Consider the following 23,522-nt stretch of genomic DNA (forward strand, 5'->3'; position numbering starts at 1 on the left):
TCTTCCTCATGACAGTCTTTCAAATACTTGAAGAGTATTTAAATCAAGTATTCCAAGTGATTCTTCTCTTCCCCATTAGATTTTTCAATGGTTTGCAAGACATTTTCTGAAATAACTCAGCAGGGTAAAATCATATAGAACATCAGTCTCTCCTCCTCTTTCTGTTTAACATCAAGGAAAAAAAATTTATCAGAAAACGAATAGAAAAGAGACATATTGCTTTTGATAAAATCAATAACAAATTCTGTTCATTCATTCAATTCAGAGGCAGCAGTATGTAGTGAAAAATGATCCTGATTCAAATCCTACTCTAATGCTTTTCACTGTGTGATCTTGGATATATCACATAATATAATGGCCCCCAGTTTCCTCATCTATAAAATGAAAATAGTGATCCCTTCCAACTTTAAGTATACAATCATGTAAAGAATTAAAGGACACATGAGAAAACTATGAACTGATGCAGGGTAAAGAAAGAACCAGAAAATGGATATTCAAAATGACTACAAAATAAAAATGAAGATAATACTAAAAGGCATCAAAATTAAGGTTGAATACAAGAAACCATGTTTGATTCCAGACTATTAGGGCTGAAATGACCTTCCAATACCAAATAACTACACCTTTGCAAAATTGGTAATCATATTAGATAGTTTCACTTAATTATGCCTTCATATACTATTTCAGTTGATCCTCATTAAAATATGATGGTTATAATAATACAATGCAATAGTATAAAGGGAAAACCAAAAATCAAGCAAACAACAAGTAAAATTTAGGCACAGTGCCAATGATACAACAGATACTTTATTGATAAATGCTCATTAACAAACTGATTAATTGAGAGGAATTATACTTTTTTTCTGTTTGACTTCAGTAGGGAGAACTAGGACCAATAGGTAGATGTAGCAGAGAAGCAAATTTCAGTTAAAATTTTTTTCAATATTAAAAATTCAGAATTTTTCAAAATTTAAAAAAAAGTTTAAACTTTCCCAATTACAAATCTACAAGAATGGAATGAGGTATCTTGGCTGCCAGTGGGTTTCTTATCACCAGAGGCTTTAAGTAAAATTTAGATAAACCACTCATTAAGGATATATTAAAAGAATTCCTGCTCAGATAAGGACTTGGTACCTCTAATTATTTGTAATTATGAATTTTAAAAGCATTTACAAGTCAGAATATTATTTTTGCACAAACAAAAGCAATGCAACCAAAATTAGAAGGAAAGCAGGAAACTAGGGAGAAAATTTACAGTTAATTTCTCTGATAAAGCCCTCATTTCTCAAATATATAGAGAACTAAGTACAGTTTATGAAAATATGAGCCATTCCCCAACTGATAAATGGTCAAGAAATATAAACAGACTATTTTCAGAAGAAATTAAAACTATCAAAATGTTCTAAATCACTATTTATTTGAAAAATGAAAATTAAAATAATTCTGAGATACCACTTCACACCTATCAGATTGGGCTGACATGAAAGAAAGAAAAATGATAGATGCTGAAGAAGAACAATAGGACATTAATGCATTGTGGGTACAGTTGTGAATTGTAACAGACAACAATTCTAGGAAACTACTTGAAACTATGATTAAAGGGCTATAAAACTGCAAAACCTTTGACCCAGCAATACCACTACTAGATCTGTATTTTAAAAGATATATATATATATATATATATATATATATATATATATATATATATATATATAACACACACACACACACACACACACACACAAATAACAGCTCTTTTTATGGTGGCAAAAAAAATTAGAAATTGAGGGGATATTCATTAATTGAGGAATGACTGAACAAGTTGTGTCAAATGATTATGATGGTATACTATTGTGCTGTAAAAAATGATGAACAGGATGGTCTTAGGAAAACTTATATGAACTAATACAAAATAAAGTGAGCAAAACTAGGAGAACATTGTATATAGTAACAGCAGTATTATAAGTATGATCAACTGTGAAAAACTTAGCTATCCTAAGATAATAATTCAAGACAATTCCAAAAGACTCTTGATGAAAAATGCTGTCTACCTCCTGAGAGAAAACGGGTGCAGATTAAAGCATACTTTTTCACATTTTTTTTAACAGCACAGATAATATGGAAATATGTTTTTATATGACTTCATATGTATAATTGATGAAATTGTGCTTGCCTTTTCAATAAGTGGGGAAGAAGCTGGAGGGAGGGAGAATTTGAAACTCAAAATGTAAAAAGTTTAGTTTTAAAAATAATTTTTAAAAAATTAGAATGTCTGAATTTTCAGATTATAACACCTACTACCTATGTATTTGATAATGCCTCAGTTGTCTTAGGAATCCTAAAATCTCAGAATAGGAAGTGATAATGATGTCAATGTAGTTCAATACTTAATTAAACAAGAGTCCTCCATATCTAGATAATATTCATCCATCTTCCATTCAAAGATTCCCAATGATGATAGACTCATGACTTCCCAAGTTCGGTCATTCCATTTTTTTTTCTGAGGTGATTAGGAAGATTTTTGTTCACTTATAACAAACCCAAATCTACCTCTTTTTAAAATTTCCGCCCAATTCTCTAAGTTCTGCCCTCTTTGGCCAAACAGATTTTTCTATAAGCCATGGAAATGACTGCAAGTTTTCAAAGCAAACTATGTACACTATGGTAGCACCTACCAAGCAAGGAAGACATTGACCCTTTTATTGTTATTGTTCATTCACTGCAGTCGTGTCCAACTCTTCTGGACCCCATGTGGAGTTTTCTTGGCAAAGACACCTGAGTGGTCTTCCATTTCCTTTTCTGGCTCATTTTATAGATAAGAAAACTGAAGATAGTAGGGTTAAGGGAGTGATTTATCTAGTCACACAGTTAAGTGTCCGGGGCCAGATTTGCACTCAGAAAGATGAGTCTTCCTCACTTCAGGTCTGGTTCTCTGTGCACTTTGGTGCTACCTAGCTGCCCCATGTGACTGTTTTCTCATCTGTATATGGGAATAATAATAGAACCTATTTCCTAGGGTTGTTGTGAGGATCCAATGTGATATTTGTTGTTGTTGTTATTGTTGAAACATCAGTATAATGCCTGGTACACAATAAGTGCTATATTTTTTAACCTTTCTTTTCTAGCAGCTCATAGGGTCCATTCACTAAATTCTCAGTGGGTCTAGATTTGTGGGTTACCTATCTTCACCAATAATATCATGAATGATAAAAATACTAAAGAACCATTAATTCTGTCTGAAAGAAAGAGACTGGACTATACTACTCCTGGAAGTCTGATGATATTTTCCATTATCTCTGGCAAAAGCAATCAGAAGAATCCCCCATTTAGGCCTTTCATCTATATTTTGTGTCAAAAAAAATTCTTAAAAATATGATTTTTCTCCTTATAGAATGTCAGCTCTTTGAAGGCAATGATTTGTTTGTTTTTATGTTTTTCTTCTTCCACACATTGCTCAGGATCTGCTACATGGCAGCTGTAATAAATATATGTTGATTGATTGGACAGAAATGGTAATAAATTTAAAAGAAAAGAGGAAACCAGGGAAGTGAATGGAGCAGGTGAGGGGAATTTCTCAGCTCTTTTTTCATTGGCAAGTTGAAGAATCAGTTTTTTCCTGAAGCAGGTGCAGGAAGGGTCAGGTATCCCAAAGGGGTGAGGGGAAGGTCAGATGGTTGCAAAGAAGCTAATTGAAAGACAGAAGAGAAAGTCTGCTGAGTATTCAGCAGGCAAAGGATTCTTAAGGGAGAAATAATATAATCAGAAAAAGGGAAAAAAGAGGAAAGCCCAGTTTATTTCCAATGCTCCCATGTTTCTAATATGCATTGTTTCAAAGTCCTTTTATCCCAGAATTATCCCCTAGCACTTCCCACTGGGCCTCCCAGAACATTCAGATTCATATCCGAAAAATCAACTGAAACAGGACTGAACATCTGTGGTCCTCATCTTCCACTGTGAACAGCCTTTCATAGGCCATTACATCATTTGTGACCACAAGCCAATGCAGGCTGTAAAAGATGTAAACAGCTGTAAGGAAGGCATGTATAATGAGGCTGGCTTGTCCAGCTTTGTGTATACAGCTCATGTCAAAAAATAGATCCTTCACAATGGCAACCCATATACCACATTACACTTTTTTGTCCTTATTTCACATTCTCCAGAGCCACAAAAAATACCCTTGAAAACAACTTTGAAAAATGTAACCAACTCTTACAATCTATGTAACGAGACTAAGGAACAATTGTAACCCACAGACTCCATTTTTAGCCAATAATTTTGGCTTATACTGCTACTTCCAAACCTTTTTTTTTTTTTTCCTTAGTGACAGAAGCAAAATTGACTTATTTCGGGTCTTACCTCCACTCCATGGCCTTCTTCAGGCTGCCATCAGGCACTGAAATAGCCAGTGAGTATAAAACAAGGAGCTGGAGAAAAAGAGGCAGAGTAATGAGTCTGTAATGCCACCTGTAATGGCAAACTGAGTGCCAGCCGCAGGTCTTCCTCAGACTTACCTTGAAGTGGGGATAAAAGGGTGTCAATTTATTTACAAAATTAAAATTGAATGAAAATGGCCTTGCTTATCCAAAGGGGGAATTCCAATAAGCCAGGCAGAGACTGTAGTTACTATTCCAAAGCTTTGAGAGCAAGCAGCCCACCCATTCGGAAGTGGTCCAGACAGCCCATTGTTTTGTTACTCTAACTTAGAAGCTTCCTGTAGGTCACTGTGTCTCCTGCCCCCACATTCATCTAGAGGGCCCAAGCTCCCCCAACAGCCATCATCTCCCATCTCCCAAAGGAGGTCCCTTATTCTTTCCCCTTCAAAAACTCCAGTGGAGATGATGGAAAACAGAAGGAAGGGGTGGACATTCAGAAGGGCCCTGTGCCTTGTGGAAAATCACTTGATCCCATTTTTTTTTCTTTCCTTTCTCCTAGATTCATTCCACATTCACAATGCCTAAGAGCATAATCAGAAGGCTCTATTGAATTAAAAGCAACACACACACACACACACACACAGATTTCCAACAGGATGGAGGGTTGTTGTTGAAACTTGATTTGTGAGGCTAAGCTTAAATGCCGAACCAGCCCACAGGAGATGGGAGTCTTGGGGAAAGAATTGATTTGGCACTTACTTCCCTCCACTCCCCTCCATCTCCAATGGTGTAAGCTCAACAGCCCACACTGTTCCCTTATTCTTCCTCCAAATAGGAAGAAACATTTCTGTTGAGACATCTGTTTTAGTTCCCAGATGCCCTCAGAAAGCAAAGCTTTGGTTGGGGCCTATTCCACACTATGGCTGGGGGGGAAGGAAAAGGAAGGGGAGATGAACCTGGAAATGATCAAGAGGACAGGCTGGGTGGTAAGCCCAAGGGCACCTACTCTAGGAAGCTTAGAAAGCTACCCCCATGATATATTGATTTGAACATAGTCTGGTTCTTCTGAGTATTGGCTCTATCTTTTCCATAATTCTGAAGCTGAAGAAAATGTAAGGTGATGGAACCGTTGATATACAAATCTTAATCTCATTCAAATTCTTCCATATGGAAAGTCTCTGAATAGAACAATTGAACAGACCCACATAGGGGCCACAGGGTCTACCAAGCCATTTTTTGACCATTGAAAACAGAAAGATCCTGTTCTTCTTTTGGTAAAATACGTGTGTTTTCATACATATATCTATGTTTATGTCTATACATATGTACACACATGTGTTCAGATTAGTCCAAATAAAGCATCTCATGAAGTAGTGCCATTATTCAAATTCATACAGCATTGGCCTGGAACCAATTACCTCATTTTACATAATTATAACTTCCAGTAGAACAAGTATGAATACATGTGAGCACTTCAACAGATTCATTGTTTTCACTAATTGGGACTTAGATGTATATCTGGGGCAGCTAGATAGGATAGTAGATAGAGTGTCAGGCTTGGAGTCAAAAAGACCTAAGTTCAAACCCAGCTTCCGACATTTCCTAGCTGTTGATCCTGGGTAAATCACTTAACCTTACTTGCTTCAGTTTCCTCATCCTATAAATGAGCTGGAGAAGGAACTAGTAAATCACTCTAGTATCCCAGATGGGGTCACAAAAAGTCAGACCTGACTAAACCAATTGAACCACAAAAATATACTTTAATACTTCTATCGATCCAGTGATCCATATCCATATTGATATTGGATCCATATTCATTCATTTGATATGATAACTCCTTTCAGTGGGAAAGATTGCAACCTATCCATGTCTTCTCAACATGTACAATTATTGTTCACATGTTCTCATAAATACTCCATGGAGGATCTAGGAAACTCTATAGCTGCCCTCTGTTGAATCTTTTTTGGAGTATACTAGCAGAGTTCTGCCTATAACTAGCCTATCTCCCTTCTAGTCATTTATTTCCTGAATAATTTGTTTATGCCACTTGCTGGGTGCAACTACCCCTAAATTATCCTGTATCTGTCTTGCTTGTACAGAGTCGTTTGCATGATATCTCCCTAATTAAATTGTGAGCTCCTTGGGAACATGGATTTCTTTTTATCCCGCCCCCCCCCCCATTTCTTTGTATACCCAACACTTAGTGTCTGGCATATAATGGCACTTAATAAATGTTAGTTGACTAATAGTCCATTGGAATCTATTTCTCATTGTAATAATATTTCTTTTTAAATGAGAGTTTCTTAAGAAATAATAGACATAGTGAAGAAAAAGTTATCCTAGGAATCAAGAAGAGTTTTATTCCAGACTCATTTCTGGCACATGTTGACTATGTGTCCTTGAGCAAAAAAATTTTACTTTGTAGTACTTTAGGCCATTATTGTCCAACTGAAATAGAAATGGCCATATATTCACTTTAAAACTCACAAATTAGAAGCATCTAGGTGGCAGAGTGGGTAGAGCACCAGTCCGGAAGTCAGGAAGAGCTGAGTTTAAATCTGGCCTGACACTTAACACTTCCTAGCTGTGTGACCCTGGGCAAGTCACTTAACCCCAATTGCCTCAGCAAAAATAAATAAATAAATAAAATTAATAAATAAAAATAAAAATCCCAAATTAACATTATGTTTGATGCACTGTATTTTTGATTACTTCATTAAATATTTTCCAATTTATAATCCATTTTGACTTGTTGCCAAAGAGTGATGAGTTTTGATACCTTAGTTTTAGGCTGTTCTATAAGATTATGTTATATATTTTTCTACACCATTAAATGTCTCAAAGTACGGATAGCACCCTCTAAATTCAGGCTCTTAGAATAAAACTCAAGCTATTATATTCTGATTGTACTTTTTTTATAAACTCCTTTATGTCACTAAAAGAGAAAATCCATAGGATTTGAATGACAAAATAGTATGAGCATTCAGTTTAAATCCTGACTTAAATACATTCATTAGATTGTAAACTCTTTGAGAGCTGGGACTGCTTTTTTTTCTTTCTTTATATCTCTAGCACTTAGTTCAGTACCTAGAACATTTAGTGTTCAGTTGTGTCTCAGTCTTTATGACCCCATGGATCAACTGTCCATGCCTGAAACATAATAGTCACTTAATAGACACTACTTGATTGACATTCACTAGCTGCATGGCCACAGTCAACTCATTTTAATCATGGAGCCTCTTCTTCTATAAAAGGGAGGGAATAACATTAGTACTGCTTATGTCACTAGGTTATATGAGAAGAACATTTATGAAGCCTTCACATGCTACAAAAATTGCTCTTTCTTCTTTGGAAGCTATGTCACATTTTGAGAAAATGTTGTTTATTATGTGATCTGAACAATTCCTGGGCACTCTATCTCTTCTTTCATACAATTTCTGCTATTTTAAATCATTGTAGCTTCCAGAGTATATTGAAGCAATTTTTTATATACTGATCCTCTGGACCTTTTCTTTTACAAAAGGAAAAAACACCTACATAGAGCAATTTGATAGAACAATTTAGCCAGTAAATGGATTTCCAAAGGGATTGTTTGGGAGAAGTACAATAGAAAGTCACCAAATCATTTTTTTTAATTGAGCAATAGATCTCATGGAGATATTTGTCTGAGTTTTAAAATGGGCATTCACAAACTTCTCAAACTTTCCAAAACCTGGCCAAGTCCAACTTTCTTTCTCTTCTTTCCAATCAGGAACTGTAAGTTCAATTTGGGCATATATATTATAATCAGTCCCACCTGATGCTTTTCCCGGTGATGCTCTCCCCACAACCACCTCTGTTCTTCTAACCTAGTCTTTAAAAAGTAGTTCATCAACAGCCTTCATTATAATATTTTCTTCAATGACTCCAACCCAATTGAGTTATCCATTTCCTGAATTGTATTATGCTAATGACACTGCACAATTTTAATGATAATAAGATTAATACTAATAGCCAGCACTGATAGAGTGCTTTAAGGTTTTCAGAGGGTTATCTCATTTGTTTTTCAACTCAAGCCAATGTATTAGGTTTATTAATAAATAGATAACTAAAGCTTAGTAAAGTTTACAAAATACATCAGATGTGTTACCTCATTTGGTCCTCATAATAATAGCAATGAGGTAGAGTTATTAATAATTAGATTATTCAGGTTTACAAAATACTTCAAATACACTACCTCATTTGGTCTTCAAAATAACAACTGTGAAATATATTTATTAATAATTAGATAGCAAACTATTATCCAAGTTTACAAAGCATTTCAAATGTTACTTCATTTGATCCTTGAAATAACAACTGTGAAACAGTTTTATTAATAATTAGATTGTTAACCCTTATTAAAATTTACAAAATACTCCAATTGTGTTATTTCATTTGGCCCTCAAAATAACAACTGTAAAGTACATTCACTAGTAATTAGATAACTAATTCATATTAAGGTTTACAAATACTTCAAATACATTACTTCATTTGGTCCTCACAATTGTGAGGTGGGAGATATATAAATAACTGTCCACATTATATAGATGGGGAAACTGAGGCTGAGAGTTATAGAGAAAGACCAAGTAAAATTCCTGGAGAGAATGTTGGACCTACAATCAGGAAAACAAGGTTTTGATTCTCATCTGTGACATAAGCTATGTAACTATGGTCAAGTCACATAACCTTTAAGAGTCTCAGTTTCTTTAGCTGCAAAATTAGAAAATAAGAGGCAGTATAGGTTAGAAGGTCATCCTTGGAATCAGAAAGAGCTAGCCTTACCTGCTTCTGACTCATATTGACTAGATGATCATGTGTGGCCATTTGACCTCTCAGTTATAAGTTATAAATATTTATATAGTGTAATTATAAGTTACAGATATATTGCCGAAATGCATTAGTAGAAAGATTTTCCATATCAGAAGTTCTGCAAATTGATGAAATCATAGGTCCAGACAGTCCCTGCCCTTCCTACCCAAAAAAAGGAAACTAAATAAGGATAGTTGTGAGGCTCAAATAAGATAATATTTATAAAATATATTCAAATTTTAAGTATTATATAAAGGTTTATGAATATTAGTAAGCATGAATGCTATTTTTATTATTATTACAACTAGCATTTATATTTTGTTATTCAGTCATTTTCAGTCATTCCCAACTTTTTCTGATCCCATTTGGGGCTTTCTTGACAAAAATATTGGACTGGTTCTCCATTTCCTTCTTTAGCTCATTTTACAGGTGAAAAAATTAAGTTAAACAGAGTTAAATGACTTGTCTAGGGTCACACAGCTAGTAAATAACTGAAGTCATATTTGAACTTACCATGAGTCTTTCTAACTTGACTTTGCACTTTATCCAATATGGCACCACCTAGTGTCCAGCATGTTTACAGCTCTTTAAAATTTGCAAAAAACCTTTACATATTTGATCTCATTTGATTCTTACAGCAACCCTATGCTATTATTATTCCCATTCTACAAATGGAGAAACTGATGAGAGATTAAGTGATTTTTCATGTCAACACAGCAAGAAAGTGTCTTGAGGTTTGATTTGAACTCAGGTCTTCCTGACTTCAAGTCCAACCCCTAGTCACCCCAAAAGCTATCTGCTTAATATAAAAGGTGAGTTTTGAATCCATGTATCTCTTGACAATATATCTTATGTAGTTTCTACTACATCATGCTCTTTGTTATATTATAAATTTTGTTCTGTGATTTTCTGTGTTGCTCATTTTGATAATTTATTATATGTAATATTGTTCTCTAATCATGCAATATACTTTTTTCTTAAAACATAAATAAGCTCCTTGTGAATAGGAAATACAATGTATTTCATTCTTTGAATTCTCTTAGTGATAAGTACACTGGAGGATTCAATACATAATCCTTGACTGTTAAATAGTAACAAGTTGAATAATACAATATTCAAAGGTCTTTGATGCACTATATCAGTGGGTTTTTAGAGAAAATGTATTTAAGTCATGGAAAAGTCATTCTTCTTTGGGAAAGAATAGTCCTCATTATCTTCAACAAAGAGTTCACTCAGTTTTCAATGATGGAGTGAATAGATATTGGGAGGAGAGAGATAGGATGAAAGCCACTGAAGATGGTCAGATCAAGCAGGGAATTTATACGGGTGATTGAGAGGTGGTATGTTTATAATCACCAGGGAGTCAGCCAATAGATAGAGACTGAAAATTTATGAGAGAATAGGGATACTGTTGGAGAAGGAAGAATAGAATGGGATTAAGGGTCCTTGCAAGAAGGCAATTAGAAGGACCATCTCTTCAGGAGAAATAGATAATAGTGAGGGAAAACATCCGAGGTAAGTGAGATGAGGATGGAAATGGGAGCTCTTGACAAACTACTTCAGTTTTTCTCAGGGAATATATGTAAAAGGCACACGGAAATGGACATATATGGCCTGGGTACATACATAGAGAGTATACAAATAGAGATGTATAGAGCCAGGACATATATATATATATATATATATATATATATATATATATATATATATATGTCAGAGGCAACTGACATTTCTAGTCCTCTGATGATATTATCATGTTGCTCTCTGTTGTTCATTGTATCTATTCAGTAGGACATCATCTTTGCTGAACATCTCTGCTGGTCTTTTATTGCATTGTTCATGGAATATCTCTCTTCTACTATCTCCTGATCTTCAGCTCCTCTTTGGGCCTGCTTTTTACTACATTATGCTGGAGTAACTCTGCTGATGAGCCTTCCTCTTAACCTGAAAGATTAAATTATTTCAGTCTGCATATTTCTGAATTTAGCTCCAGTGTTATGACAGCTGTATTCAGCTGAAGTCAGATCAGGGTTGAGCCTTTTTTTATTTTTTTGGACTGCTTCTAAAACACCCACTTTAAGTCCTTGGTCCAAGACAACTATATGATTTGAGGTTAGAAAATTCCTTTTAACTCTTGTCATATTACAATCCTGAATCCCTTTAAATCATTCCAGAGGTTCTACTCAACCAAACCACAAAGGAACTAAATGGGGCTAGACCTTATCAACTTCCTACATTTACCAAAATGTTCTTTGTTAGCATGGAAATAAACCTAAAAGTAAGTACAAAAAAGCTAGATGAAGCTATTAGCCTCTACATTAGCGGCTTTGATTTTAATTCAGGTTTTTATTATGTATGCCTATCAGCAATTAAATTCCTGTTCTTTACCATTTCTTCCAGTGACAAACTTTTTCTCTTTACCTTCTGGAAGGCAACTGAAAGTGATTTAGCATAATCTTCTTAATAACCTCAGTGCTTTTCTCAATCCTTACAATCTATTGATTTCAGTTAACATTATTAATCACTCTCCCTTTCCCCACATCTTTATCTTTCCTTTCTCCTCAGTTTCCTAAACACTGCTACCTTTCTGGTTATGGTCAGAAGGTTAACAGTTAGCATCTTAAAAGAAATTGATAACTATGCAAATAAAGAGGCTAAAATATCCATGTCCCTCTCTTTGCTCCCAGCCACAAAAAGGACCAGAAGTGGCCTGATAAACAATAAATTCATTTGGAGGGTCATCCCATGCAAAAGGAATTGTCTTAGAAAAAGTTGGTGTGAAAGCCAAGCAGCCCAATTCTGCCATCAGGAAGCGTGTGAGAGTCTAGTTGATTAAGAATGACAAAAAAAAATCACTATCTTTATTCCCAATGATGGCTGATTGAATTTTATTGATGAAGTTTTGGTTGTTGGATTTGGTCGAAAAGGTCATACTGTTGGGGATATTCCTGGAGTGCACTTTAAGGTTATAAAAGTTATGTTTCTTTTCTGGCCTTGTACAAAGGCAAGAAGGAAAAACCAAGATCAACAAAAATTGTATGATGTTTTTGTCATAGTAAAAATGTTCACGTAAAATATATACATATACTATATATTATATAACATATACATATATATCCATATCCTTTGACCCAGAGATTCCACTAAATATTTATGTCCTGATTTATGTCCTGGCATGTGGCTATAAAGAGGTCACTGATGAAAAGAAAAGTTCCACATACAACAAAATATTTACAGAAGCACTTGTTGGGAATAGCATAGAATTGGAAACAAAATACATGTTTATATTTGGGGAATGGCTAAGGAAATGTGACACATAAATTCAATGGAGTATCACTATGTAGAAGTGAATAAGATGAATATACAGAACCATGGAAAAGACTTGAATGGGATAAACTGAGTGAAGACCTCTCATAAGAATGTAGCCTTGGCCTATGTCCTAATTGTGATTTGAGACTTTGCAATAATAAGTTCAGCTATAGCTAAAAGCTGCAGGTGTTTTATTATCTTAGATAAGCAAATATTTCCCTCCCATCTCTTAATTAGTATTTAATTACTTAATGAGTAAAGAGTTTATTATTACTAGTTTTCTTTTGTTTCTGGGATAGATTTCCGAATTTAGGGTATAAATCTGGATTCCCCCAGCCTATGGGAGAAAAAGTAAGGAGTGGGGAGTGACTTCTGGTTGGGGTCTATATAATCTTGTGTTTTGCACTTTGCACTCCTTTACTAAGGAGCCTTGTTTGTTAGGAGTTGCCTTTTCTCACGAGATCCTTTTGCTTTTCTCTCTTGAGAGTCTGATTTTCTTTTGGGTTGAGATCATAGCTGTCCCACACAGACTTATATAAACTGATGGAAAGGAAAACAAGCATATCCAGAAAAATAACATCAACAATGAAAATGTAAATGGAAGGAATGACAGCAAAAACCAATCAAAATTGAGTGTTGTGAATGGGATGGGAGGAAGCTTGGTCCCAAAAGAGAGACATGAGAAAATATATCCCTGGCCCCAGCCCCCACCCATCCTACAGAGACAGACACACAAAGAGAGAAAGAGACAGAGAAATTTGTTTTTCTCTTTTTTTGTTGTTTTTATGCATTATTAAAAGACATGTCTTTCCCTGAGGGGGAAAGATAAAGAAGGAAATATAGGCTATTTCAAAATAAAATACATGAATTTAAATGTAAAATCTATTATAAAAACAATTAACTTTCTAGTAATTAGATTTTTTCATTTGTAAAATGATAATGATAATGATAGTAACTACTTCCCTTATCATTCCATCATTTTTTATGGGAATAAAACTACTACTGTCCTATATTTTTTCTTCCCTTTGTAACTAAACATCTAGAAAAGGTTAGCAACAAAAGTTTCTCCCCACATACTTTCTTTCTTCTCTTTCTTTTCTTAACCCCTTACAATCTGTCTTCAGATCATATTTCTACCAAAACTGCTCTCTCCAAAGTTACTGATTATCATCCATTTTCCTTGAACTCTCTACAATCTTTAACACTGTTGATCTGGATACTCTCTTCTCTCTTTCCAGACACAACCTTCTCACTGACCTTCCTCTTACCTATTTTACCACTCCTTCTCTGTCTCTATTATTGGATCTTCCTCCAGATCATGCCCTCAAACAATAGATATTCCAAAGATTCAGTATTGGGTCTTTTTCTCTTCTTCCCCAATACTCTTGTCACTTGATTATCTCAACAGCTATCATGGATTTAACTTCCATCTTTATGTTGATGAGCCTCAAATAAAACCTCCAATCTAACATCTCCAACTGCTTTTCAGACATCTGGAATTAAAAGTCTAGGAGACATCTGAAATAAAATATGTCCAAAACAGAACTCATTATTTTCCCGCTAAATACTGGCCCCTCATGCCTTTTCTATTACTGTAGAAGGCAACAGCATCCTCCCAGTCCCAGTCCCTCAGCATCCTAGATTCTTCACTATCTCTCAGACCCCAGATCCAATCTGTTGCCCTTATTGATTTCACCTTTGCAAACATCTCTTCAGAACATAATGTTCTATGACCTTTTGATGAAGCCCTAAGTAACTAGATGGGATTGGTAGAGAAAACCTGAATTACTGATAAGATTTCACCCTGAGGCAAGCAGGAAAGAGCACTGATGGGGATCAGTTCAACCTTATAGTTCCACCTTCGGTTTAAGTCTAGCTTAACCCTATCTTGCCTGTCCAGTCAATAATCCAAGTTATATCAGACTCCCAAGGTTAAATTTCTCCTATAAATCTGTCCATGGACCATGAATCCTTTTGGCTTTATAACTTGGGATGTCTTTCATTTCATCCCCATGGTGTCTTTCTCCTTACCCCATCCTCCCTCCTCTTCATGCCCCATCATGCCTCATGATGTCTAATTCCCAACCCTATTACATATATGCCATTCCAGATGTCTATTTTATCTTTTCATTTTTTCTGTAATCTCTTCTCCTAAATAAACCTACCTTTTGCCAAAGAGAATGGCCTAATGTCAGGTATTTTTTTCCACCCCTGAGTCATGACCAGAGCCTCCAGCAATGCTGCTCTTATTCCACATGATCCCTTCCATAGTTACAAGCTTCAGCAGACACTTCTGCCCTAGAACCAAACCAGGGACTTCATTCTCTCGCAAGTGACAAGAACCAGCAGGATCCCAACCCTCTGCAATCACACTTAGCAGCATGTGTTCACTCCTCCTCACTCATAGCTCATAGTCTGGGACTACTTCAGACCAGTGCACCTGGGCCTGGTATCCAGAGCCAGTGGAGAATCTTGAAATTTTCCCCTTACTAGCTATATGACCTCCACTCTGTCTGTGAGGCAAAAGCTCCTGAAACTAAAACTGACTCCAGCCACAGCAGCCTCCAGGCTTGTTGTTTGTTGATTTGCTTGTATCTGCCCAGAGTTATTTGTACTTCAATCAGGTCAAGCCATCACCCCCAGGAGGTTGAATCTTTCCTAACATCTTCCCAAGTTATTTTGGGCTAGATAACTGTTTTATACTAACTTTTAGTTATTTCTGTTACTGAGAAGTTCATTTTGAGGCATTATTTTATAGTGTTTGTCAGAAATTTAGCAGTCAGGTAATTTCCTGTTTTATTTTGCCATCTTCTTAAAATCCTCATTGTTAGCAACAGTTTCCAAGTTCCATTTGACTTCATTCTCCAGAATGTCTAGTCTAGATCAGCAGTCACATCATTCTGGTTATCCGTGATGTTAAGATCTATCTTGTATATTTCTTTTCTGGATTTTTGCCCCTTCTTCTTAATCTATTCTGTTTCTATTAAATCTCAATCATTTTTGTGTTTTATCATGTCATTTTTATATAAAACATTCTCTTGATATTTTCTTGAAGAGATCTCCTGTCTTTCCCACTGTATTATTTTCTTCTATTCTTTCATTGCTTATTTAAGAAAGTTTTTTAGTAGGTAATGAAGAAACAAAATGACCACTCTTTGCAAATATGATGGTATACCTAAAGAATCCTAGAGAGTCAACTAAAAACTATTAGAAACAATTAACAACTTTAGCAAAATTTTTCACGAAAATCATCAGCATTTCTATGTTACTAACAAAATCCATCAGCAAGAGATATAAAAAGAAATCTCATTTAAAATAATTGTAGATAATATAAAATATTTGGGACTCAACTTGCTAAGCCAAAGTCAGGAACTATATGAATAAATTACCCAGCCCTCTACACAATCACACACTTTTCACACAAATAAAGTTAGATCTAAATAACTGGAAGACTATTAAGTGCTCATAGGGAGACCAAACTAATATAATAAAATAATAAAAATGATAGTTCTAAGTTAATTTTCTATCTCCCTCTTCCCTTCCCCCTCCCCTAGACAGCAAGTAAAACAATAAAAGGTTAAACATATGCAATTCTTTTTGTCATATTTACATATTCATCATGCTGCACAAGAAAAATCAGATCAAAATGGGAAAAAATGTGAGAGAAAAAGAACAAGCAACAACAACAACAAAAAGGTGAAAATATTTTGTTTTGATCCACATCCAAGTCTCATAGTTCTCTCTCTGGATGTGGATGGCTCTTTCAATCACAAATCTATTGAAATTGCCTTGAATCACCTCACTGTTGACACAGTTGATCATCACATAATCTTGTAGTTGTGTACAATGTTCTCTTAGCTATACTTACTTATCTATTTACTTTACATCAGTTCATGTAAGTCTTTCCAGACTTTTCTGAAATCAGCAAACTGGAGATAAGAGTCTTTGGAATCAATGATATATTTGGAAGGAATGACTGAAGGTGGAGGAAGAAAAACTTTTTTGATTAAAAAAAGGAATAAAGAAAAAATAATCTTTGATAAAGATACTAAGAAATTTTGAGGTAAGCAAGAAGAAAATTGACAGAGATCAGATCAGATTGTTCAGAAGAGACTGGTTGGGGTTTTGCAGACCAGTGTTGCAAGATGTCTTAAAATAATGTGCAGGTTTGAACCCCTATTAAGGGGCAAAGTTTATTGTAATTATAATGTCAATTGAAGTGGACTAAGTTCCAAAAGGATTTAGCAAAAAACTAAGAGCAAGAAGACAGATTTATAGGACTGTTAGACCAAAGCTTATAGGTAGGTTTGAGAGATGGTCTGTTCACTATTGTCTCAGAAACCTGGTTATCACTAACCAACAGATTATCTTTCTGACAGTAAGTAATGTTTGTAGGTCTACTCCAAGATCAGAAGACTTTGGAATCATTGACAGACAGATTATTAAAATAATAACACTCTAAGATAAGAGGGCCTCAGGACCCCTCATATATCTTTCCTGGGATATAAGGAAAGAAATATTATTATATTCCTAGGCCAGAAGATTTTTTACAATCATTGACAGACAGATTGTTAAAACAATAGCACTCTAAGGTCAGGAGGCCTCAGGATCATTGATTCTAAAGCCAGAAGACTTTAGAATCATTGACAGATTGTTAGAACAAAAGTATACTGAGGTCAGGGGACCTTAAAATTATTGCTATATTTTCCCTAGAAGCTGTACCCTATCAAGACGGTTTACATTATCTCAGAAAACAAATGAAATTGTTATATGACTTTAAGAGAAGGAACTATGGGAATAAATTAGGAGTTTCAAGAGACAGAAGTTTTGAATGATTACTTTGGAGAATGTGAGAGTCAGTCAATAAGACATTAAAAGAGTATTAAGCAGTAATAAAGATTAGCTGAGGTCAATTAGCTTGTTGTTACAGATTTCACCAGTTCAATTTGGTTACCTCCTCTAGCAGTATTTGTCATTAGTGAATGGGAAGAAAAAAATATGATGATAGTTAAGTGTTATGCAGAGTTGGAGACTGATAAAACAGAAGTGGTAAATATCAAGGGAAAGAGAAAACAAGCATTTATTAAGTACCTACTATGTGTCAGGAACTATGCTCAATAATTTACAATTATCTCATTTGTGCTTAATAACTCCAGAAGGTCACTGCTATTATCATTTTCATTTTGTAGCTGAGATGAATAAAGTGGGCAAAGTCTATATCACTTGGCCCAGTTGGCTAGTAAGTGTCTGATGCTGTATTTAAACCGAGTCTCCTGATTCCAGTCCTATACTCCTTTCTAATCTATGACCTAGATGCCTCAGGAGAATGAATAAACAATATTTTACAAATGGGATGAAATATTTTTATGCTATTTTAAAAAGATGAACATGAAGAATTCAAAGAAATATAAGAAGACTTAGATCAGTTGATATAGATTGAAGTAAGCAGAACCAAGAAAATAATATACACAATAATAGCAAAAATAGAACAACAATTGCAAAACTTTGAATAGTGCATTATTATGATGACCAAACATGACTCCAAGGGAGAGATAAGAAAATAGCTTCCTTCCTATTGCAGATGTAGGAGATTGAGGGATGTAAAACTTTGCTTGTACAGTCACTGGTTTTGCTGAATTGTTTTTTCCCTTTGCTTTCTATTCTTTGCTTCAATGGATGACTTGCTGGGGTGGAATGGGGAAGGAAAGAGATATTTCCAGAAAAGAAAATAACGTAAAAACAAAAAATATGTGTAAAGGGTTTTTTAAGAAAATCAAGAGGAAAAAAAAGATATAATAAGTTGATCATATCCAAATTTAATGAATTAGCTAACCATGGAACTCAGATTTTAGTGATGAACCTGAAACTAGAAAAGCACTTGAGAAAATAGGGGAAGGGTCAATGGCTTAGAGATTACAACAAAGCCCCAAAACAGGTTTGATAGGTATGAAACAGAAGAAGAAATGGAAAAACAGGAAATTGTGGTTGGAGAAAAGAATTTCTGAATTGAGAAATCCTGCACAGGTAAGATAATTGGTGATATTAAGAATTGTTTACATATTTAAAGTTGATTCAAGTCAATTCAGCAAATATTTATTCAGGGTTCATTGTGTATAAAATATTGTTCTAGGCTTTGGGAGAGATTTAAAAGCTCAAGTTAAACATGATTGCTATCTTCAAGGAGCTCACAGTCTAGGAGGGAGATAATAGACCAACACAAAATGATATAATATACAGTATTCCATGATTCCATGGTTGGCACTCATCAGCTCACTCCATAATGTGCCATCCAGATGGATAGGTTCAAAAATACCCAAAGCACTAGGTGAGTTCACTGGAAGATAGTGCTGGATTTAGAATCAAATAACTTAGCTTCAAATAATATATTTACTCCCCACTTAGCCTTAATCTCTCTAAACCTCAATTTCTTCATCTGTAAAATGAGGGAAAGAGAGCCTGAGCTAGACTATACATCATTCAAGGTTCCTTCAAGCTCTAAATTTATGACCCGAGGATCTAAGGTGGGGGAATCATTATCAATTTTAGGGGATGAGAAAGTTTTCTTAGAAGGGGCATTCAATATGTAAACAAACATATATACAAACAGTTAAAAAAGGAAGGGAGGGTTAGGGAAGGCTTTTTATAGAAAGATGGAATTTAAAGGAAGCCAGGAAAGTCAGTAGTTGGAGTGGAGGAGGGAAGGTATTAAAGGCATGGCTGACAGACAAAGAAAACGCCCCCAGATCAAAGGATTGGAGTGTCTTGTTCATGGAATTGCCAGAAGGCCAATGTCACTGATTTGAAATGCACATGTAAGTGAATGAGGTGTAAGAAGACTGGAAAGGTGGGAGGGACCTAGGTTATAAATGGCTTTGAAAACCAAACTGATCATTTTGTATTTGCTCATGAAGGCAATAAAGAACCAATGGAGTTTATTGAATTGGATATCTCCATAATCAGACCTGCATTTCAGGAAAATCTTTTTAGTGTCTGAATGGAGGATGGATAAATATGATATCTTTTATATAAGCACAAAAATCTATTCCATGTATTTTAGATGGGGAAGACATAGCTCTGCAACAGTTATTCTGAAAAAGATATGAGCATTTTAATGTATTATAAGCTCAAGTCATGAGTGTCACACATCAGCTAGCAAAAACTAATGCAATCTTGGACTGCCTTAAGAGAGTCATAGCTTCAGGAAGAAGAAGGGAATAGTCCCACTTTACTCTGCCTTGGTCAGAAATCATCTGGAATATGGTATTCAGTCTTGGATGTCATGAATTAATTAGAACCTTGACAAAGTGATAAGTGTCCAGAAGAGGTTGTTAATCAAGATAATGAAGATATTGAAGTCAATGATATTTGAGGATTGATTGAAGGAACTGGATATGTTTTACCTTTTTAAAAAAGTGACCACAAATACCTTCAAGTATTTGAAAGGCTATTCTGTTTGGCTCCAAAGGACTGAATCAGGGCAATAAATAAAATTAGCAAAGAGACCATTTTAAGTTTGTTTTCAGGGAAAAAAAAATTTCTAACAGACTTATACAAAAATGTAATGATCTCCCTCAAAAGGTGAGAGATCCTTGAAATGAGATTGGATAATGACTTGCTGGGTGTGTTAATAGTGGGAATTGCTTTTCTCCATGCATTGTACTATGAGCCTTCAGGTGCCTTCCAATTTTCCCAGTCTGTGGTTCTGTGAGGGTTTGAATGCATAAAACATAGAGAAGAACAATTTGGCTGAATAAGAGAATAGGATAGGGGATAACACACAGTGAGGATGGAAAAATAGATAGGTACAAGGTTATGAATATATTTGAAAGCTCAACTGAAGAGCTTATATTTGATCCTTGAGAGAAAAAAAAAAAAAGAAGTCACATTTACTGAGTAGGGAAGTAATATGGTCATATTTGACCTTAGGAAATGTCACTTTGGCAATAATTTGGAAGACAGACTGGAGTGAGGAAAAGCTTGAGGCAGATAGATCAATTAGTTAACCATTGCAGTAAATTAGATAAAAGATAAGGACTGAATGAAAGTTATAGTTGTATGAGTAGACCAGAAGAGAATCAGACACAAAAATTTTAGAGGCAGAAATGGCAAGATTTGGCATCTGACTCGATATGTGGTGACATGAAGTTAGGAGTCAAGGATAATATCAAGGTTATAAGTCTAGGAGACTGTAAGAATGATGGTATCTTCCACAGAAATAGGGAAGTGTGGGAAATGAATGAATTTTCAGGGAAGGAGAGAAGATAAGTTCTGTTTTTAATACATTGAGTTTGAGATGGTGGGAATGTCCAATTTGGATGTGATTGGGTTGAAACTCAGAGTAGAGAATAAGATCACCAAGGAAGAAAAGGATTGAAAGTTTTTTAACGCTGTGGGAGAGTTGAGTATGTATGAAGGCATTTGGTGTGGGAGGGATTGGGGGGTAGGGGAGAAAGAATATGATTAAGGTTTCAATCTGCTGGGGAAAACAGGAAGTAGCCAGTGAAGATTTCTGAGAATAAGTAACATATCTAGATCTATGCATTAAAAGGAATCTACTGGCAGAATTAGGAAGGTAGAGGTGGTAAGACCTCTAAAGAAGCTATTACAATAGGCCAGTGAGGTGATATTAAGGACCCAAATTAAGATCATAGCCTAAGGAGTAAAATAAAGAGAGAAGAGAAAGATGGCAGATAAGGAATCAGAAAGACCAACTCATGTTTTTGGATGTGAGAAGAAAGGACCCTCGGATCATAGATTTTGATCTAGAAGGGATCTTAAAGGCCATCTAGTTTCATTTTACAAATAAAGAATTTCTTCCCAGAGGTTACTTGACTCATCAAAGATCCTAAAGGTAAGAAGCTGTTAAACTGCATCCCCAGAAAACTGGGACATTGATGCATTGTTGGTGGAGTTGTGAACGAATCCAACCATTTTGGAGAGTAGTTTGGAACTATGCTCAAAAAGTTATCAAACTGTGCATACCCTTTGATCCAGCAGTGTTACTACTGGGATTATATCCCAAAGAGATTATAAAGAAGGGAAAGGGACCTGTATGTGCACGAATGTTTGTGGCAGCCCTTTTTGTAGCGGCTAAAAACTGGAAACTGAATGGATGTCCATCAGTTGGAGAATGGCTGAATAAACTGTGGTATATGAATATTATGGAATATTACTGTTCTGTAAGAAATGACCAACAGGATGATTTCAGAAAGGCCTGGAGAGACTTACACGAACTGATGCTGAGTGAAATGAGCAGGACCAGGAGATCATTATATACTTCAACAACAATACTATATGATGACCAGCTCTGATGGACCAGACCATCCTCAGTAACGAGGTCAACCAAATCATTTCCAATGGAGCAGTAATGAACTGAACCAGCTATGCCCAGAAAAAGAACTCTGGGAGATGACTAAAAACCATTACATTGAATTCCCAATCCCTATATTTATGCACACCTGCATTTTTGATTTCCTTCACAAGCTAATTGTACAATATTTCAGAGTCTGATTCTTTTTGTACAGCAAAATAACGTTTTGGTCATGTATACTTATTGTGTATCTAATTTATATTTTAATATATTTAACATCTACTGGTCATCCTGCCATCTAGGGGAGGGGCTGGGGGGGGGTAAGAGGTGAAAAATTGGAACAAGAGGCTTGGCAATTGTTAATGCTGTAAAGTTACCCATGCATATATCCTGTAAATAAAAGGCTATTAAATTTAAAAAAAAAAAATCTGCATCCCCAGTTTTGTTAATGAGGTCACAGTCAATCTTCCTTTAATGTCTATACTGGGTTTCCCTTAACATGGAAACAACTCATACATATTTAAGTGTGTCTGTCATAAGTTCATAGAACTACAACTGGAAAGAGCTTTAAAGATCATAAAATCAAATCCATTCTTTTTACAAATGAGGCAACTGGGATCCAAAGAAATGGGGTGCTTTGTTCAAGGTCACACAGTTATGTGGCAGAGACAAGATTTGGCCCCAGCTTGAATATGTGTGTCCTATGTATCAAAAACTAGCACATAATAAGTTCTTTGGGAATCTTTCTTTGGCTACTGACAATGAATGAATGAATAAAGAACTGCAGATATTTTGCCTGAAGAAAAGATAATATGGGGGGGAGGAATGGTGAGAGAGAGAAATAATTCCCTTCAAGTATTTGAAAAATTACTGGTAAAAGTTATAGAGAAGGAACTTTCATCCCAATATTAGGAAGGAATCAAGATGTTATATAAATAACTATGATCTATATTGGGCATTGTGCTAAGCACTTCACTATTATCTCATTTGACCCAACAACAACCTTGGGAAGCAGGTGCTTTTATTATCTCCATTTTACAACTGAAGAGGCAGAGGCTGAGTTTAACCTTAAAAATTATCTAGTCTAATCCCTTAATTTTACATATATGAAAACTGAGGCTCAAAAAAAAAAATACTTGCCCAAGATCACACATGTAATAAAGGACAGAGCTGAATTTCATCCCAGATTCCCTGTCCGAAATTGTCTTTACATTTGTTGCCATATTATTTGCCTTAGATGGGATATTAACATTTTACAATCTATACCCCCTCCCAATAAATATTTCTTAAATTAAAACCCCATTTAATTGCATTTCAGGAATGGTCTCAAGTGAAAGCTTTATTTGACCCAATGCATAATTTATCTCTTTCCCTGAAAAACTGTTCTTTCTCAAATAGGAAAAGAAATAAAGGGATGTCTGCCTTGCAAGCCACCCCCTTCGTTCTCATCACAGATGCACATGCATCCTTACAAGAGAAAGGAAAATCTATGGCAAGAAGCCTTTTCTGAATGAAACAATAAATCACAAGCTAGTCGGCTTTGTCCTCAGTCACTCTGTATGCAGGACAGGATTTGGAGAAAGGGTTAAGCACAAAGCCTTTGCTCCTCTTCTACCCCCTCACCCTTGTGCACAGGAAGACAGTCCAAGAGCATCTGATATTCACAGACAGTTGGACAGCAGCTGAGGTTTCATTAAGAATCC

At 35.4% G+C, this 23,522-nt stretch overlaps 1 pseudogene; it reads left to right on the plus strand.

The window, feature by feature from the left end:
* The first annotated feature begins 5,292 nt into the window (after positions 1–5,292).
* LOC111721037 lies at positions 5,293–12,242 on the plus strand (annotated as a pseudogene).
* The last annotated feature ends 11,280 nt before the right edge of the window (positions 12,243–23,522 follow it).

Source organism: Sarcophilus harrisii, chromosome 5 (assembly GCF_902635505.1).
Source record: "Sarcophilus harrisii chromosome 5, mSarHar1.11, whole genome shotgun sequence".
Lineage (NCBI taxonomy): Eukaryota > Metazoa > Chordata > Mammalia > Dasyuromorphia > Dasyuridae > Sarcophilus > Sarcophilus harrisii.